This window comes from Harpia harpyja, chromosome 2 (genome assembly GCF_026419915.1).
Source record: "Harpia harpyja isolate bHarHar1 chromosome 2, bHarHar1 primary haplotype, whole genome shotgun sequence".
Classification (NCBI taxonomy): domain Eukaryota; kingdom Metazoa; phylum Chordata; class Aves; order Accipitriformes; family Accipitridae; genus Harpia; species Harpia harpyja.
Window position 1 is genome coordinate 63,981,832 of NC_068941.1, and position 16,957 is coordinate 63,998,788.

Sequence of the window (16,957 nt, forward strand, 5' to 3'; positions counted from 1 at the left end):
CTTTACTGTAGCAATGTGACCAGATGATAGATGCAGATAGATACTTGTTTTTTCTTTCCAGGCTCGGTCTGTAGCAGAGTGGCGCAAAATTGTATGTAAACATGATCCTCAAAAAGTCAAGGTAAACTGATGTAAAAACTGGAAGTAGCACACAAACTCCTTATGGAGATCAAGCCTTAGACGCCATATCCTACAAGTTTGGACTTGGAGAGCTCAGACCTTAAAATTGTTAAAGCCTTTTGTGTTATTTCACACATGCATTCTGCATTGAGTGTTTATAAAGATATCTAATACTCTTTAGCCACAAATTCCGACAGTGTCACGTAGGCTGGACCCCAATATCCAGTACAAGCCACTTGTTTAGATTTACTCAGTTCTTTACTTCCTGGCACATTGCCTTCATTCCTTCAGAAACTCAGATTTACTTTAAGACTAGGTCAGTTTGGAACTAAGTCTTGCATTTCAGCTTGGCTTTCATGACAGCATGCTGTAGCATTAGCTGCCCCCTCACTTCGTGGCACGCCCCATCCTCTCACCCTTAGCTGCTCGGCAGCACGAGCTCTCATGTCCTCACACTACAGGCACATCATACAGTTTGTTTGCTACTGACCTTTGGAATGAAAGCCTTTAGGGGGTTAAACAGCAAAAATCATAGAGGATTTTACTGAAAACACACTGTTGTTGGTCATGCAATAGAATAAGCCAGCACATGTAATATTAGCGACCAGTATACCTTGTGTGCAATGAATGTCTGAGGGGAATTTAACAATAAGGTGAAGTTCCACAAGCATGGGAAGAGCAGAGGCAATGCACGTTGCCTGTGGAGCTGCAGCAACCCACTCGAGCATCTTGTTCCTGTTACAGGATCTCCTCCAACTCTGACTATATGGGCGTGGCTATCTTTCTGCCATTGAGGTCACATCAGCGTGAGGGCATTTTCTGTTGGCTTTTTTTCTTTTCTTTTTTTTTTTTTTTAAATAAAGATATTCTTTATTCAATGGATATTTAAGTTTTACCCCTCAGCTGATCCCTGATCTTTTCATGCCTGGACATGCGATGATTGCCAAAGGCTAGCTCTTCCACAAGTGTTTCTGGCCCTCACCGTGTAGTTCACAAAGTGGGTTCTACAAGTGCCCAGACTGCACCCTTTTGGTGTACTTTGGCAGCTTCACAAAGGCCCACCTACTACAAACCAAATGCTACAAGATGTGTAGGAGAAACATCCACCGTGTCCTGAGAGCTGCCCTGCACTGGGTGGTGCTCACAACAAGCGGCAGTGCCAGCTGTCGAGGATACAGTAGCTTGTAAGCCGATGCCGCCATCCTGCCTCAAGCATGCTCAGCCCTCAGAGCCATCACTTTCTGCAAGACTTGCTAACTGCAGTCACCCGTACAGACACCTGAAGGGAACTAGGGGTGAGGCCAAGCGATTGTGCATAGCACTCCAGACTCTGCTGCAGCCACGCAGTTCACCTGCTGCTTTCATGGTCAGGGAGGAACCAGTGGGCTTCAGCCAATATCCATACGTGCATTCACGCATGTGTTCATCCGTGCATGTGTTCATCCGTGCATTTGTTCACCCATGCATCCGCCCAGAGGTGTGGGTAGGAGATGACACTGAGAGGGTTAAGAGCTGTCAGACCCAGCTGGGCTTGCAAGACTCAAGGGATGGCTTTCATGGACCACAGGTACTGTCCTCACCAGGGTCCCCAGTGCTAGAACTTAGACCTGCTTATTGGACAAACAGTACGCATGGAAAATGTACGAGAGACTTAGGCAGCTTGCCAAAAGCTGCCTGTGCTTTTACTGGGCCCGTTTTAGTGAAGTTTAAAAGAGACAGGATGACTTTTTCCCAGTCCTTGACATTTAAATGTGCCCCAGCTTGGCAAGCCTCCATTTTGTTGGAGGAGAAATGCTGATGAGCGGGGCACAAGCAGTGAATCGTGCACAGTGGGTAGCTGCTGAAAGAAGGAAGAGGCAAAAACGTTAACTGCTTGTCCGATCAGGTATTACAGGCTGCCCCTCCTCTGCGGGCTGCACTTTGCTAGGCACAGGGTGCAGGGCTTGCATGTTCCTGTGCTCCGGCTGTGACCTGCCCTGGGCTTTTGTCATGCAAACCACATGTCAAAGAGTTCAGAGGGGACACAAGCAGCCAACTGCTCCTCCTCATGAAGCACCACCAAGCTATCCCTTCTAATTACAGAAATGCAAGGTCACCGTTTTGGCCGAGGATGTGGTACCCATTTTGGGGGCACAGAGGGTCCAGGCCACCCCGGGGCAGGGCTGCAGCTCCTCTATTGCTGGAGGAGCGGGGTGGGTGCGGACCCAGCACACACCATCCCCTCCACGGCGGTGGGGCTTGGGGAAGAGCTGCTCGCACATCACGTCCTGGGCTGGTTGGACCACAGTGCCGTGCCTCCACGCCGGGGCCAGCAGCTCCAAGGCCAGTGCCTTGCAGTATGGGGTCCGAATCACACACAGTCATTATGTTGCAATTCATTTTTCCCAAATTCTTTTTGGCCTGTAGGCAAAATGCACCTCTCGGGTAGCTGGCAGTGCACAGCCTGTTGTCAAAAATGCATTTCACAGAAGCCTGCCGCCCCACGCCTCTATTTTTGCCGTGCACCTGGTGAAACGACACAGTGAGCTGCCTTGAATTTAAACCGGTGTACCGAATATCACCTCCTGACCTGTTGCTGTATGGCTGGAAGTTTCATCTGGGGCTTTTCTTCGTACAGCCTGAGTGCACACAGCCTTTTTGGCAGGTGTTTCCGGCACAGAAAGAAAACAGGCCCCTGTGGTTAAAGCTGCGTAGTTTACTTCAGCTCACTCGCCAATCGGCGCCGAGTGCACGCGGCTCCCCCACCTTATCTGAGCCCCTGTGAAAAAACTCCAGAACCAGGAGAGCATTTTAACACCCAGCACTAACCTCAGTACTTAATGTTATGCAAAGAAGGTAACTTTAAGAACAAAAAAATATATATTTACTTGGTTTTCTGCGACAGTGGCTGCAAAAGCTGGGCTAGAGCAGCGGTGTGGTGGGTGCTGCCAGCAGCTCCCACTTCCAGGAGAAGCTTCCTGGCCTTCCCCGGCCCCTTGCGCACATCCCCATCTGTGGATTTGCTCATCCCAACCTGAATGGAAGCATGGCTACCTGCCTCCTTTCCGCCAGGGAGGCTGAGGAAAAATAAAGACCTCTGAAGGCTCCTGAAGGAAAATTAAGCAACAAAATTAAGCTGAAAAATCCAGTGGTGACATACGTGGTAATACTCCTAAGGGCAGAGCACAGCCAAGCCCAGTGAGAGTGCAGGCAGCAAAGAAAGGCTTCCTGGGCCAAAGCTTCGGGGGCATGCCTATCTCTACTCCTCCAACCATACAATAAGCACTGAAGCGAGTTCAGCTTTTTTCTTCTTCCACAATATTTCCCCACCTAGTCCTGTACATCCAAGCAATAATCTTTTTTCCTGGGATTCTTTTTGTGGCTACAAAACCCTGAAGAAGGGGTTTGGGTGCCTACCAATTTTAATTGGGGTGTTGGCACCCGAGCTGAAGATGCCACCTTGAACACTCCAGCTCCTGTTTCTGCCAGTGGTCCCTTCCCCTTGCGGTTCTCCAGGGCAGACCCCGTGTGCTGCCTTTGAGTCAGCCTGAGACGACCGCAGGGAAGCCTGCAGGCACACAGTTTGTGGCCATAAGGTTTCTCAGCCACTTGATTTTCCTACTACATATGCACAGAAGCAGCTTTGTTTTGACAGCATATCTTCCTCACACCTCTCCTCACCCACCATCCAGAAACAGAAAAGGGTGTTCCTCTATTTAAGAGCATGGGCACATGAAGAAATTAATTGACAGTGTGAATTTACAGCATGTCATTTATTCCATGGTAACTACCCATGGGTACACACTCCTACTCAGCAAAACACAAGGTAAAAAGGTGTAAATGACTTCATGCTTCATCAAAGAGCAAGAGCATTCGCCCAGAGGTATTTTAACCAAGCAGCTTACTCCCCAGTAAACTTTGCCTTACTTCTGGCCTAATCCAGTCCAGAGTGTGTCTGTTTCAGGCAATTAGCTCCCTGGCAAAAATAAAGCTTTCATGTGTCCTTTAATTAAATGATCTGTCCCTGTTTTGGGGTGTCATATTTGTGTTCTGCGGTATAGGATAAGGAAAACTCCTTTCAGATGGGAGCATGGTCAGGCTCCCATTGAACAGGACCTGTTTGTTATCTCCCGTTAAGTGGGAGATAAAAGGACCCGGTAGCCAAATGCTTTTCAGTGCAGGACTCAGACTTTCACAGAGTTATCTAGTGGTTTTATTTATATGATGGTGTTTCTTCTCATCGTAGGTAGGAACCAGCATTTAAAATTCAGAAGAGGAGTGAGATTACATGGCCAAGAGCTCTCGTCTTATCTTCAGACTTGGAGTTGTACACTTGCAATTGATCAGGCTGTCTGAGTGGAAAACTTCCCAGTCACTTTAATTTACGTGAAACAGCCAATTTTTTTATTACCTTGAGCCCAATGGCATCTCACCAGCTTCCCCGTGGCATTTATCTGTGAACAGGGAGGTGACAAATGCTGAGAATGCCAATGACAAACTTTTCAGTGAAATATTTTTTCTCCTGAAATCCCCATCCAAGGAATACTCCAGGAGTTTTACTTAAGGACTAGTGAATGTTAAAAGGAGAGAACACTGTTTGCTGTAGGAGGATATGCTGCATCCCCTCCCAACGGGGCTGGAGACCACGGAACAGGGCAGGTGTCCAGTAGGCAGAGCCCGGTGACTGTCATTAGTTGCTTCTTGGTATAGCTAACAAAGATGCCAAAATTAGTATAATTTGTAACTGCATAGCTGACATACTTTATAATTAAAAGCATTCCCAAATCATAGTGGCAGTGCAGCACAGTGATCTACGGGTGCATGCAGTAAGGGAGAGGGAGGTTCATCTGATACCAAAGGAGGGACTAAGCATCAGAGAGCTTCTCCCTCTTCTCTCATTACATTGTCTTGATAAAACACAGGAGCGTCCCCTAATCTCACCAAACATTTTATATAACAAACATTGTCTGGCACGCAGACAGCAGAGGCCTCCTTATCTTGCTGCAGTCTCCTTGACTGGTTTCTTATGTGTGTGGACCTCAGAGGACAAGACCTAGTCCTTTCTGCACGCACCTCCCTTTTCTCCTCCATGAAGGAGATAAAGAGAGCGGGTGGGAGAGCTCAGCTCCTCCCTGAAGGCACTAAGGACTGAATTATTGCTTGAACTGTGGGTACGATGCCCACTGAAGCAGCTTCAGCTCTCCTCCCACAGAACCTCAAGTAAAATTACCAAGTGCTTAGCCAGGTGGAAGGAATAGTATTTCATCGTGATAATTCAGCTGGCATACACTTCTGTAACAAGACCACATCAAAAAGTGAAACTGCAGTCTCATGCGGTTGTTTGCAGAGTAGATGAGTCAGAGCCTCTCTCTTTCCATGCTGCAGCTCGCTAAACCTGCGCTGAGTTTAATAATTTCCATTCCCTTCAGGAGAGGGGGCCACGTTCATGCTGGGTGATTGCCCAAACACTCTGTACCACGTAGTGAAGGATTTTAAGGTCTTAACCTTAATGTGTAATTGATGAACAATACTTCATTTAAATTGTTAGATTTAATACACATCTGCTTTGGCAGAAAACCTCATGACTAAAAATCCAAGAACAGACAAGTTTCACTGTTAATCCAGTGTCAAAATGAACTCTGGATTCCCCTCTGGATTTAATTCCAGCTGCAAAGTTGATGGGGACCGTTTTATGAGTGAGGATGGCTAAAGAGGGAGGGCTCAACCCATTGCATTAGCATCAGGTTGTGCGTTCACGCTGCACATCACTCAAACCCCATCGGTGTCCATCCCCGTCTCAATAAAACCTAAGTCTGACATCAACTCATCACAGCTGACTTTATACCCTGTCCAACGGGAAACCTCTGAAGCGGCTGCCATGAGATTAAATGCTTCAAATCTACAGTGTAGAATAAGCCTGTCTTGATCTTGATGCAGAAATTGAACTTCAAACATTTAGGCCTGTAAGCTTACCTTTGTCTTTAATTCCTCGGAGCTTTATTTGATTCTACATCAAATATAGATGATTGTTCCTTTATGCCGCTTTTTGCACAAAGTCATTCCTGGCAGTTTCTAGTTCTGCCTCTGGTGTGACAGGTGGGGAAAAAACACCTTTAAAGTGCAATTAACTTGAGAAAGAGAAACAGTAGCTGTGACAAGTGCCTCCATCCCTCTCAATGGCATTGTAATATAAAATAAGGTTTAAATGCAAGTAGAAATCTGTTTTGTTATATCTCTGCCCACAGTTTCAACAGCAGTGTCTTGATCATGTGCATTATGTAGTTGAATATGCTGTTTGTTGGGGAAGATTTTTCCCTAGGGATCAGACTAACCACAGAAATAAGGTGATCGCTCTAGTTGCTTGAATTCCTAAGAAAACAAGGATTATGTGATTGCTGTCTGCTTGTCTCTCTCCTCTCCAACAACTTGTTAATGCATTGGCAAATTTCAATTAAATTAAATGGAGGAGCAAAAACCTCAGAGGTACTCAGTTCCGAAAAATGCCATGAAAACATGCAAACATCTTAAGTGAAAATGCTGTGATCTGAGCTGAACTCATCCACCTTTGAGACACACATCCCTGGAAAGACAGCTTCACCCATTCTGCTGCGATATATGGGCGGGCACCACAGTGGCAATAGCTGTGGCAGGACTCACCAGACCAGTATCAGAAAGGGTGCAGAAGTGCCCAGGAAGCTGTGCTAACTGTGGTCTGCGTGCAGTGTCTGTAGACAAGGGTGGAATGAATCTTCGCCTCTTCAGATGTCACAGTATGGACACCTATGGCTGAGTGAGTTCTCTAGACTCCTTTTACAGCTGAGAGCAAGAAACGTGTTTTTCCGGGGCACGGATCACCTTACCAATACCTGGAATAGACCAAAGGAATTGTATGTCAGAAATACGTATTTATCTTTGCTATGCTTCTGGGCTTACTTTTTGGGAGAGTGGGTGGGAGGCAGAAGCAGACCCCTGCCCACACCAGTGCACATCTGCAAACAGCTGGTGCTGATGGAGCCTGTAAGCATGCTCTTGCAAGTCGAGGAGAGAAGAATATAGCCCAAAACTGCATTACCTACAGCTGCTGGTTACTAATCTTTTGTCTCTGTTCAATTCTGTGAATGCTTCTTTCCTGACAATTTTTCTGAAGTGCCGTGCAGGTGGGCACGTGGATCTGAAACACTTTGAAATACCAGCTGTTGGGGCAGCAGCCCTGCTCTAAGCTACACTCAGAGTAGTTACGTTGTTCTAAAAGCAAACCCTGCCAAAACCCACCGGTATGTAGAGTTCATATCCCAAGAGGACCATGCATGATCACAAGCCACCTGGTCTCTCAAGCATCTGCAGGACTTCGCAGCAGAGCGCCGGTCCCACAGCACGTGATCTGAAGGCTTTGTGTGTCACTTCATCTTAGGCACAAGGTGATTTTTTTTTTTACCCCAATCACTCAGCTGGCAAATGAGATTGTTTGTGCAAACTGCTGGATGCTTGGCAGGCAGCTCCCCTGAGGTCTGCAGCAAACCCGGGCAGGATCAGTGCCAGAGTTTGAGTCCCAGCAGAGTGAAAAGCTCCAAAGTCAGATGCAAAACTTGTTTAGGGTGAGGCCGTATCTTGGAAACCTTTGCTTTAGCAACCCAAGGCCACCAAGCCTTGGGTTTCCCTACCAGTTTCATGATGTTTGTAGTAAGTATGCAGGCACCGAGCACTGATGAAAATATCAGCCCTAGGTTTCAGTGCCACAAACACTATTGCACCCTGCCTGCTGCCACTTGGTGTCACTGGGTGTCACAGATCTGGTGCCTCCCTCCACCCCAGGGTGTTCACAGATACTCTGTCCTCTTTCCACAGTCACCCTGGCCGCAGCACCTCAAAAATAGCCATCCCCACTCGCTCCTGAGCTCAGACTTCTTCCCGTGGGCACAGGACCAAGCCCCTGGCCCTGGGCAGAGCCGCGCTGGCTGAGGGGCAGCCTCTCCGTTCCCTGTGCCACAGTCCCCTGAGCCGGGGACACGTGCCCTGAGCCCTGGGCAAGGTTTGGAAGAGGAGCAGGCGCTGGGGAGGTGAGTCTGAGGCCATGCACTGGTGTCACAGCCTGCTGCAGCGCAGGTACAAAGCGAATTTGTTTTTTTAAGGGAGCGTATTAGACTTCACCTTTAACTCTGCCTGAGAGCGCTGGGTTGGGGCTGGCCTTAGCCGCCCTTCCACGCTTTCCCACATGGCAGAGGCTGACCTCGCAGGAGAGCCCTTCAATTTGACCAGCAAATGCAGGTCATTCCTCATGTTGCCCATTGCTCAATGAATTCCTAGTTTAGGCTGTCACATTTGTTGCTTTTCTGCCAGCAGAAGAATCAGAGTAATGTCCGAATACCCCCTTGTGCTGCAAACCACACTGAGTGAACAGCTTTTGAAAACATGAGTGCGGAGCTGAGGAAAAGCTCCCTTCAGCCACATTGTCTCTTCTCTGATTCTTCAGTTCTCAGTAACCTTTTTCACTTTCTACAGCCTCAGCTATTTCCTTTCGCTACGCTTAGCTCCTACCGTTCTGCTTACAGCAGCCCACCTCTCTCTCCTCCTTCCCCCTCCTACCTTCTTTCAAGACCTTCTTGAGACCAAACCACATCCTTATGTTCCTCTCATTGTTAGAGCCTCCACCACTGCTGCTGTTACGGCTCTTCACTACTTTTTGATCAAGTGGTCTAGCCCAGCTCTGAACCTAAACTGCTCCTCAGATGCTCCCATCTGCAGGTGTGCAGACCCTCCCAGTAAGCTATATTTTAGACGTTTGAACTACGTTCCCCTTAACTACACCATACACACCTCAAAACCATAGATTATTCCTTGCAGTAAGTATAAGCTCTCCATCAATTTGAAACTCAGGGCAGGTTTGTGGTCCTGTAAAAACAGTTTGCTAAACAAACTGCTGGACACTTCAAAGAAAGAAAGAAAAAAGATGATTCCTGTATGTGCCATTTACCGTGGGCTTAATTTTGTGGCTGTTAATGCTAAATCTGTACACTGTTGGATCATTCAGTGATTGACTCAGACCGGAGGTAACTGAAGCACAGATACGTGACCAAATTATTGCAACTCTGGCAGCATTTGTGCTAACCTGCAAAGAGCATGGAGCAGTGATCACAAAATGCAGCTGGTGCCAGCTCTTGCAGACTGCGTCATCTCCATCCTTTGTCTTGCCAGTACTGTTCATTCTGTGACCCCAGCACCCTTTGCACTGCAGAAATGTTTGGGTTTATATTTGTCTTCTTAGGGGATTTGCCTTGCTATGTCCAAGCAGCTTCTCTGTCACAGTCATTCAAGTGGTTTTGCAGCTTGATCAACCTTTGCTACCTGGAGAGGGAGCTTTCTCATTGACCCAGGACCATGCTGGGAAGAGGCACAAGATGCAGACCTGCTTCTCAATGACCTGTCACATGTATGCACTCAGCCTGTGAAAAGAAAATGGTTTTGCAAGGGTTGTACTGCACATGTGGGAAGATCAACAGCCTCTGGGCTGAAAAAGATGGGAATCTGCTGTGCTGAACTGTCCAGATGGGGAGCAACAGGAGAGACACATTGCTCTTTTGACATCTGGCAGCCCCTGATTCCTTCACTGTGTTGCCAATGAGTTAAAACCTGAGAATGTGGTCACATCAGGAGGTGACATTTCTATTCCTACAGGTCTTGTCCCAAACAACCTTCAGAAGATGGATGCAGAGGAATTCACAGGGGATATTTGCTCCCCAAGCATTTGGCATGGTCAACGGGAAGCATGCTCCTACAGGCTGGCTCCCTTGGCCAAACTCAGTTCCTCACAGGGAAGCAGAAATATGACTGCATTGTCAAATACCATGGATGCTTTACACCTCCAGTTGGTCTGACGAGACATGTGACAACTGTACTTTCTACATCTCCTGCCTCTCTGATGAGTTCAAACAGGTCTGGACCTGGCCTTGGCCCCAGTCCCAACCCCTGATCCTCAGTCCATGGAGCGAAGTTGAGTCCCTGCACCACCCTCCATAAGCGGCAGTCCTACCTATCTAGCTGATGTTTTGAAGCCATTACCAGATCCCTTCAATTACTTCCATATGGCCAGTGAATGTCCATAAGAAGTACTGACAGAAAAGCTATTCTTGCAGACTTGAGTCTGACCCTGCTCAACTCTGACTCTGTCTCCTGTTTGCCCTCTGTGTCCTGTGCAATATTTGTGAGATCAAGGAGGAGCAGACCTCAGTCCATCACAGTCACTGCCTGCTCCAGCTGTGGCTCCTTCACTCACCTCCCACTGGGAGCATCAAACTACAAGATGCTTCCAGGGATGTGAAGTCCCTCACAGCTGCTTGCTGTCATGTAAAGCTGTGCACACACTAGAGGCACGCAATGAACTTGTCATTATTTTACTTTAATTTTTTTTTGGACCTCTTGCTCCCGATTGCTGTATTATCCTGGCAAGCTTCTCTTGCAAATTCTGTTGTTCCAACCACTGTCTTGCAGCCCAGTCCTGAAGCCCATTGCACCCTGCTAAACCCAGTTCAAAGTGAGACCTGGCATGGTGGTGAACCCATCTCTTGTGCCACATCAACACAGGCACATGCTTCCCACTTTGGGGACTAGTGGCTTTAACTCAGGCACCTCTGAATGCTGCTGCCCACATGGGCTACAGATGTCCCTCAGAGGCCAGTCTCCTACATCTCTCATTCCGATCCCAGCCAAGCCAGGGGATGGTAAGAATTAGACTCAGCCTTGTCATCAGACATGGTCCTGCCACAACCCCCAGGACATCCGTGTGGCCTTGCAGACCCATCGCTGCCACCCCAGATATTGACATGGCTCCTCTCTTTTGTTTCGGTTGTGGCTCAGCTTTCTCAGGTTGCTGCCTCTCAGAGACATTTCAGCAAAATGGGTGATTTACCACCTCCTTCCCTTTGGGCTTCAGAGAAAGTGTGGCTCGTTTCTCTGTAATATGAACCTGCCAGGGCAACACCAGCACGGGGGCCGCGCTTCAGAGTCCTGTTGTCTATGTTTCCCACCAGAAAAGCACAGCATCACCTTCACAAAGCAGTAGCAGCTTTGGGAGCCCCAGGTCCAATCAAAGCTTTTATTTCCCTATCTTCTTATATACCCGCAAGTCCTCAGAGGCCCTGGCACAGCTTTTTTTCCACTGCCCAGGCATTTTTTTAAAGTGTTACATAATTATCTTCAGAACTGCAGTTGTTTATGTACCTCTGCCCTGTACAGAAATGAATGTAGTTTCCATTCACATTCATGCTGACTCTGCCCATCTCCTGCTGCGGCTTTGTCCATTGCTCTTGTGAAGAGCACCTCTGAGCTCCCAAGCTTTTGTCTTCTCTTCTTCCCACCCTGGGTGTCTCCTCCTGGTGCTTGCAGACATGATGCGGTCCACTGCTGCTTCTGCATCTCATGCCTCATGCCTGGCACACTCGTAGCTTCTCTTGTTCGTCACAGCACACACAGTTGGGCAGACTGATTTTGTGGAGTTAAAGGCAGGGTTTTTTCATGCCACCCTGCCTCAGGTTTCAGTTTTCCCACCGTTTTGGTTCTTCTGTCGTATGTGCAGTGTCAGAGCACTACCCTGCAAACAGCTAAGCTCCTCTGCTTGGCAAATGCTCTGTTAATTCTGGATAGCTCAATAGCGTCCCTGAGCGATTTGTCCCAGATCCCAATCAGAAATTAGCAACTTTTCAGGAAGCCAGTTAACCAACCCCTTCTGCCTTAGGTCTTTCCAAAACCCATCTCTGTTTTCATATGCTATTTGTACTCTCTGCTTAAAGCCATATCACTCACGTATTTAATATGCAACGCAGTGATATCCCTCCAGTCTCTGCTGCGCCTTTTCACAGAGAGTTAACTCCAGCAGCGTTGGCTGACACCTATTGCAAAGATCAAGTCCACCAGAACTAGCTATTCTCGGGGCGGGGGGGGGAGCAACTTCTCAACTAATCTTCTTTTTGCTAGGCAAGGCTCACAGGATTTCTTTCATCTGTAAATTAAAAGTTAAATTGTGACATCTCTGCAGTGGGAGTCAAAAGCACGTGTCAGCTATGAAAGCAGAAGGGGAATTTCTTGGGTAAAGATGCCTCATTTTCTTTAAATGCCTCCTAATAGTCAGGGAAAAATAGCAAAGCCATGTCCCTGCACATTAGAGAGCCAAAAACTTGAGGATGCTCCAGAGCAAAGGCAGTGCATCAGTTTTCTTGGCAGCCAGGTGGAAAGTTGTGGAAGACGTGGAGCAGAGTCAGAAGCTCCTCTCCTTGAGTTAATCTCCTTGAGTTATACTTGTACTGCACTGGGAGCCTGAGACTCCATATGGGTACCCCTGACTGTTCCCACCGCAGAAAAAACTTTTTCCCATCACAAAGGAACAATATGGGGAACATTGGTAATATCCTCCCAGTATTTTATCATGGAAGGGTGAAATTCTAAGGGTGAAAAGACCATAGTTGCTCACCTCATGGCTACTCTCCCTGGTTGTGCTAAACCTAAATTCTTGCTCAAGTTGTGTTCAGTCTCTCCTGCTCACCCATAAAGAAAATGGGAACGTTTGCAAGGTGATGACATTTCAGTGAGAGCTGTCAGCTGGGCACTAAATCTTTACTGTAAGAATGTTCCTATTGCACACATCGAGATCAGTCCAGCCCAGAGTCCAGTCACTACAGGGAATGCAAGAGCATGCTCCAGAAAGAGGGGTAGGGGTGAGTATGGAGGGACGTTCCCTCTGCTTTACCCGCCTGGCACTCAGCATAACCCCCTCAGGGAGAATTTGATTTCTGAACTTGTCACTGATGAATCAGATGTTAGCTCAGCCCATACCCATGTTTTGTACAATTAAAAAGGGCATTATGTTGATAGTCACCATTACGATCTGTTAAAATAGTAATTAATGCATTGTTACATATTGTCTCTTCTCTTTCTGTCCCTTGTGCTTACCTACTCCCTATGCCTGCAGTGAATTGAAATGCTGGAAAGCCCAAATCCCATAAAGCTGTGTTACAAATCCATTCAGAGTAAATTCTGCAAGTCAAACCCATCAGCAGAAACATTTCTTAGAAGGGGAGCTGGGACCTGGCAAACTCAAAAGTATCCACCAGCACCAAGATCTTTCATAACCGATCTGAAAGTACTTTGAAAAAAGGTCACTGCCACCTCCCCATTTCACATGGGGGGCAGGCGGAGCCGTGGCTCACCCAGTGTCACCCAGCTGTGGCAGCGAGGCCGGGGCAGGCAGGGTGTCTGTGCAGTAGCGTTTCACGTCTGCACTCCATCCTCCTGCCATTCACCAGCCAGCCACGGAGAGCACGCTTAGGCAAGGTGAATCCATTTGGGTCAAGCTGATCCCCAACAGGTCGGTTACACCAGCAGTCAGTTTGGAGTCCTGTATCTAAAAGTTACATGTGCAGGCTTACGCAGGCCTGGTCCGGAGCCTGGTTAAATTTAAAAGCTCCCCATTGACCTGACCTGGCTTTGGCCAAGCTCTGCGTGATGGGAGAGGGATTAAACATCAACGTGTATTGTCTAAGCCAATGCCCTTACCATGAGCCAAGGCTGCAGCTCTGGTTTAGTTGGTCAGTAATTCTCTGATGGATCAGCACAAATTCCACATACTACATAATAATTTAAAATATATGTATGTATTTTAATGCCCAAGATCCATTAGAAGCCCTAAACCGGTCTCTTATGAAATCCTGTGACCTTTTACCCTTACTCAGATGCATGCTGTGTTGAACACTGCGTCGTTCACAGCAGGATGGTGCTGATGCTGGCTTTTAAGCAGCAGATCTGGTGTCACAGTGGCAGATAAATGCAAGCATTTAGTCAAGGTAATAGCCAGAAAGTCACTTAGCATTTTATATATTAAAAAACCAGAGTTTTCTGAGAAACAGAAAATTCAGTGGTTGCTTATGTGTTATGAGAGGTTTGGCATATAAGAGACATAAGTCTCCCTCCAGTTGCTTCTACATAATTAATTCATCTACCAAGTTGAGGAGTATCAGTCTTGGGTCTCTTCCCTCACACCCTGGGGCCAGCTGTGCACCTTCGGCCACCACAGCCCTGCCTGTGGCTAGCAGACGCACTCAACCACATCCAGAGCAGTCAGCGTTTGCAAGGGATCATGGTTTTCAAAGCAAAGCCTTCACTTTCAAAAATCTCACCCTTTTGTAGTACCTGAACAGTGATGGAGCATTTTGGGAAGGCAGCCCAGGGGGTGGGGGGGACGACACCCGGGTCTCGGCGCGAGATCTGCCCCAGGTCGGCTCGTGTCCTCCGAGGCACGGCCGGGAGCTGCCAGGGCACCCGCGGGAGCCAGTGCCCGCCGGAGGCTTCTTGGAACGGCTGCAGAAGTGGGTGAGTGAGCACCTCGCATCGCGCGGAGGCATCGGTCGTCGTTTCCTTCCTCTTTTCCAGAGACAGAAACAACCACCGCCGTACACAGGCCTGTGCCCTTCTACTCCACCCCTGCGTGAATCATACCGACAGCTGCCCAAGGTGAGAGAGTAATGACAGAAATCCCCCCGGCCAGCCCTATGTAGGGCGGTTGTGAAAGACCCGAGACAGGCATGTCGCTCGTTCACTTCTTCATAACCAGAAAGGCAGCAATAGCTGTTATTTTGTTTGCTAGTAACTAATTCACGGCTCACGCAAGGCTGGGGGCCGGCTCCCTGCGCTCAGGAAGGGATGTGCCACAGGGTTTGGCTCGGTGCTTTGAGACCCCCCGCAAAACGCAGCAGCTGGAGCCCAGCAAAGCCAAGACGTGTCCTCCGGCCTGTGCTACCAGCATGACAGCGCCTGCAGAAACCAGGCCTGGGTAATGACTTAGAGAGACGCTGATTTTAGAAATGGCGCACCACATAAATCTGTTACTGTGAGGGCACCTGCAAGAGACAGAAGTCTGAGGGAGGCAGGGCCAACTGTTTGCAGAGTAGGGCGATTGCCTGTGATGCCTGGTAAGGGGAGCCCTGAGGAGCATCTCTTCTGTCCTGCTCAAATCCCGTCTCCCTCGGGCTGCGTGGGCAGGGCTGCCTGGTGGCGATGCTCTTCTCCTGCCTCCTGAGCAACACGGACCGCGCCGGCACACAGTGGCTGCATGGTCGTGCCACGATGGAGCGAGAGGCCCAGAGCAGTGGAAAGGCCACCATAGCTATAGTTAAGCAGTTACAGCAATATAAACATCTAGATACGCACAAAGGTTGTTTTCTCCCTGAATTTTGTTTTCAACAGCTGGCTGCTCAGAGCATGACGTGAAGGGCGCGCGGGTCAGCTAGGACAGGTACACACCGATAACTGGTCAGTTTTTGCACTTACATCTGTGAAGGAAGCCTCCGAGACATAAAATGTATTTCCTCACATCCAGAGACAGAAGTTCATTACTGTCGTTTCAGAGCAAGGGAGTTTGGCTAACCTGATTGTGCTCATATCTGGCTTTTTTCAGGGGCTGAACTGACTTTTAATTAAATCAAGGTAGTTAACTTGCTCACAAAGGCAAGAGCAGACAAGCCATTCTGATGTTCTGAAATGAAGCTTTTTATTCTTTGTATATTAACCTGAGCCCTGTGTAGCAGAGGCATTAGGAGAAAGTGCTAAGAGACATGAATTATCCCATTTATTTGAAATTATTTTGATGGCTGTATTCACTCGAATGCAATAGTAATACAGGAAAGGCTGAGATGTCAGAGTGCCGACATTTCTTTTTTCTTCATGTCTGATCCCTATGGTGATTTATTTCATAGTGGTGCCATATATAAAAAGACTGCTTTAAATGCATTTTCTTTATCAACACAAGCTAGTATGTGTTCACACACCTTAGCAATCACAGAGTAGCCACAAAAATTGCACAAATATTTGCAAACTGTTAATTGCAAATATCAGGCAAAACAGTATCAATTATATCTAACAAGCTTGAATAATTTCCATATGAAAAATCTGGGGGGTGGAGGGGAGGATTGAAAACATATTTTTGTTATTTATTCTCAGAAAATATTTATATTGTATGCTGCAGATCAAGTAGGTATAAAAAGGCTGGGAAATCTGTATTTAAAATAATGTAACGTGTACTCATCACATTTTGCAAATTACTAAAGGAAAATACTAGTTTACAATTTTAATCACAATTGCATATCTATTCAATTTCTTATCCAAATTGCAGAATTCAGTAAAACAATTAGTGACTCAAAATGACTTTTTCTGTCAAAATGAGAAGTCAGACGCTGACGAAAACAACACTACTATTGCTGTTCTCATTTTAAGTTCCAAGTATTTTCTTTTTTTTTAAAAAACTTTTAACCTATTTTGATAGCAAGCAGAAGTAAAATTAGCAACGGACTAACAAACTGAAAGGGATCAGTTTGAGAAGATAGAAAGGGAACATTGGGCAAGGTGTCTTCCCTTAGCTGAACAGCTCAACCCAACTGAGGCAAGGCTGGACATTGTTTCTGTCTCCCCCAACCTGCTGTTTTTCAGAGCAAAAGAAGCTGAAACTTAACATGTGCGTCCAGCTGTCGTTTGAATGTAGTTTGAATATTAGAGCCAGATTTTTACCACCGAGCAGTACCCAGGGACCCGGTTGCCCAACTAACTAGCAAAACCACCCTGGTAGGGTTTCACGGTTGACCTCAGCAGTTCCTTGCCATGCATGCCACATGCAGCTGGGCTGCAGTTGTACAAACCCCATCCCAATAAGCCATTCAGCCAAATCTTCTGCTGAGTTCTACTATGTCCAGATTTCACTCTCTGCATTTGAGTTGCCACACTTTTTGAGCACATCAGTTCTACAGCTCAGGGAAAGCTGCATAATTAGACACTACAATAATGTGCTTCACAGTTTGTTCCCAGTGAAAAGTGCCTTTTAGCT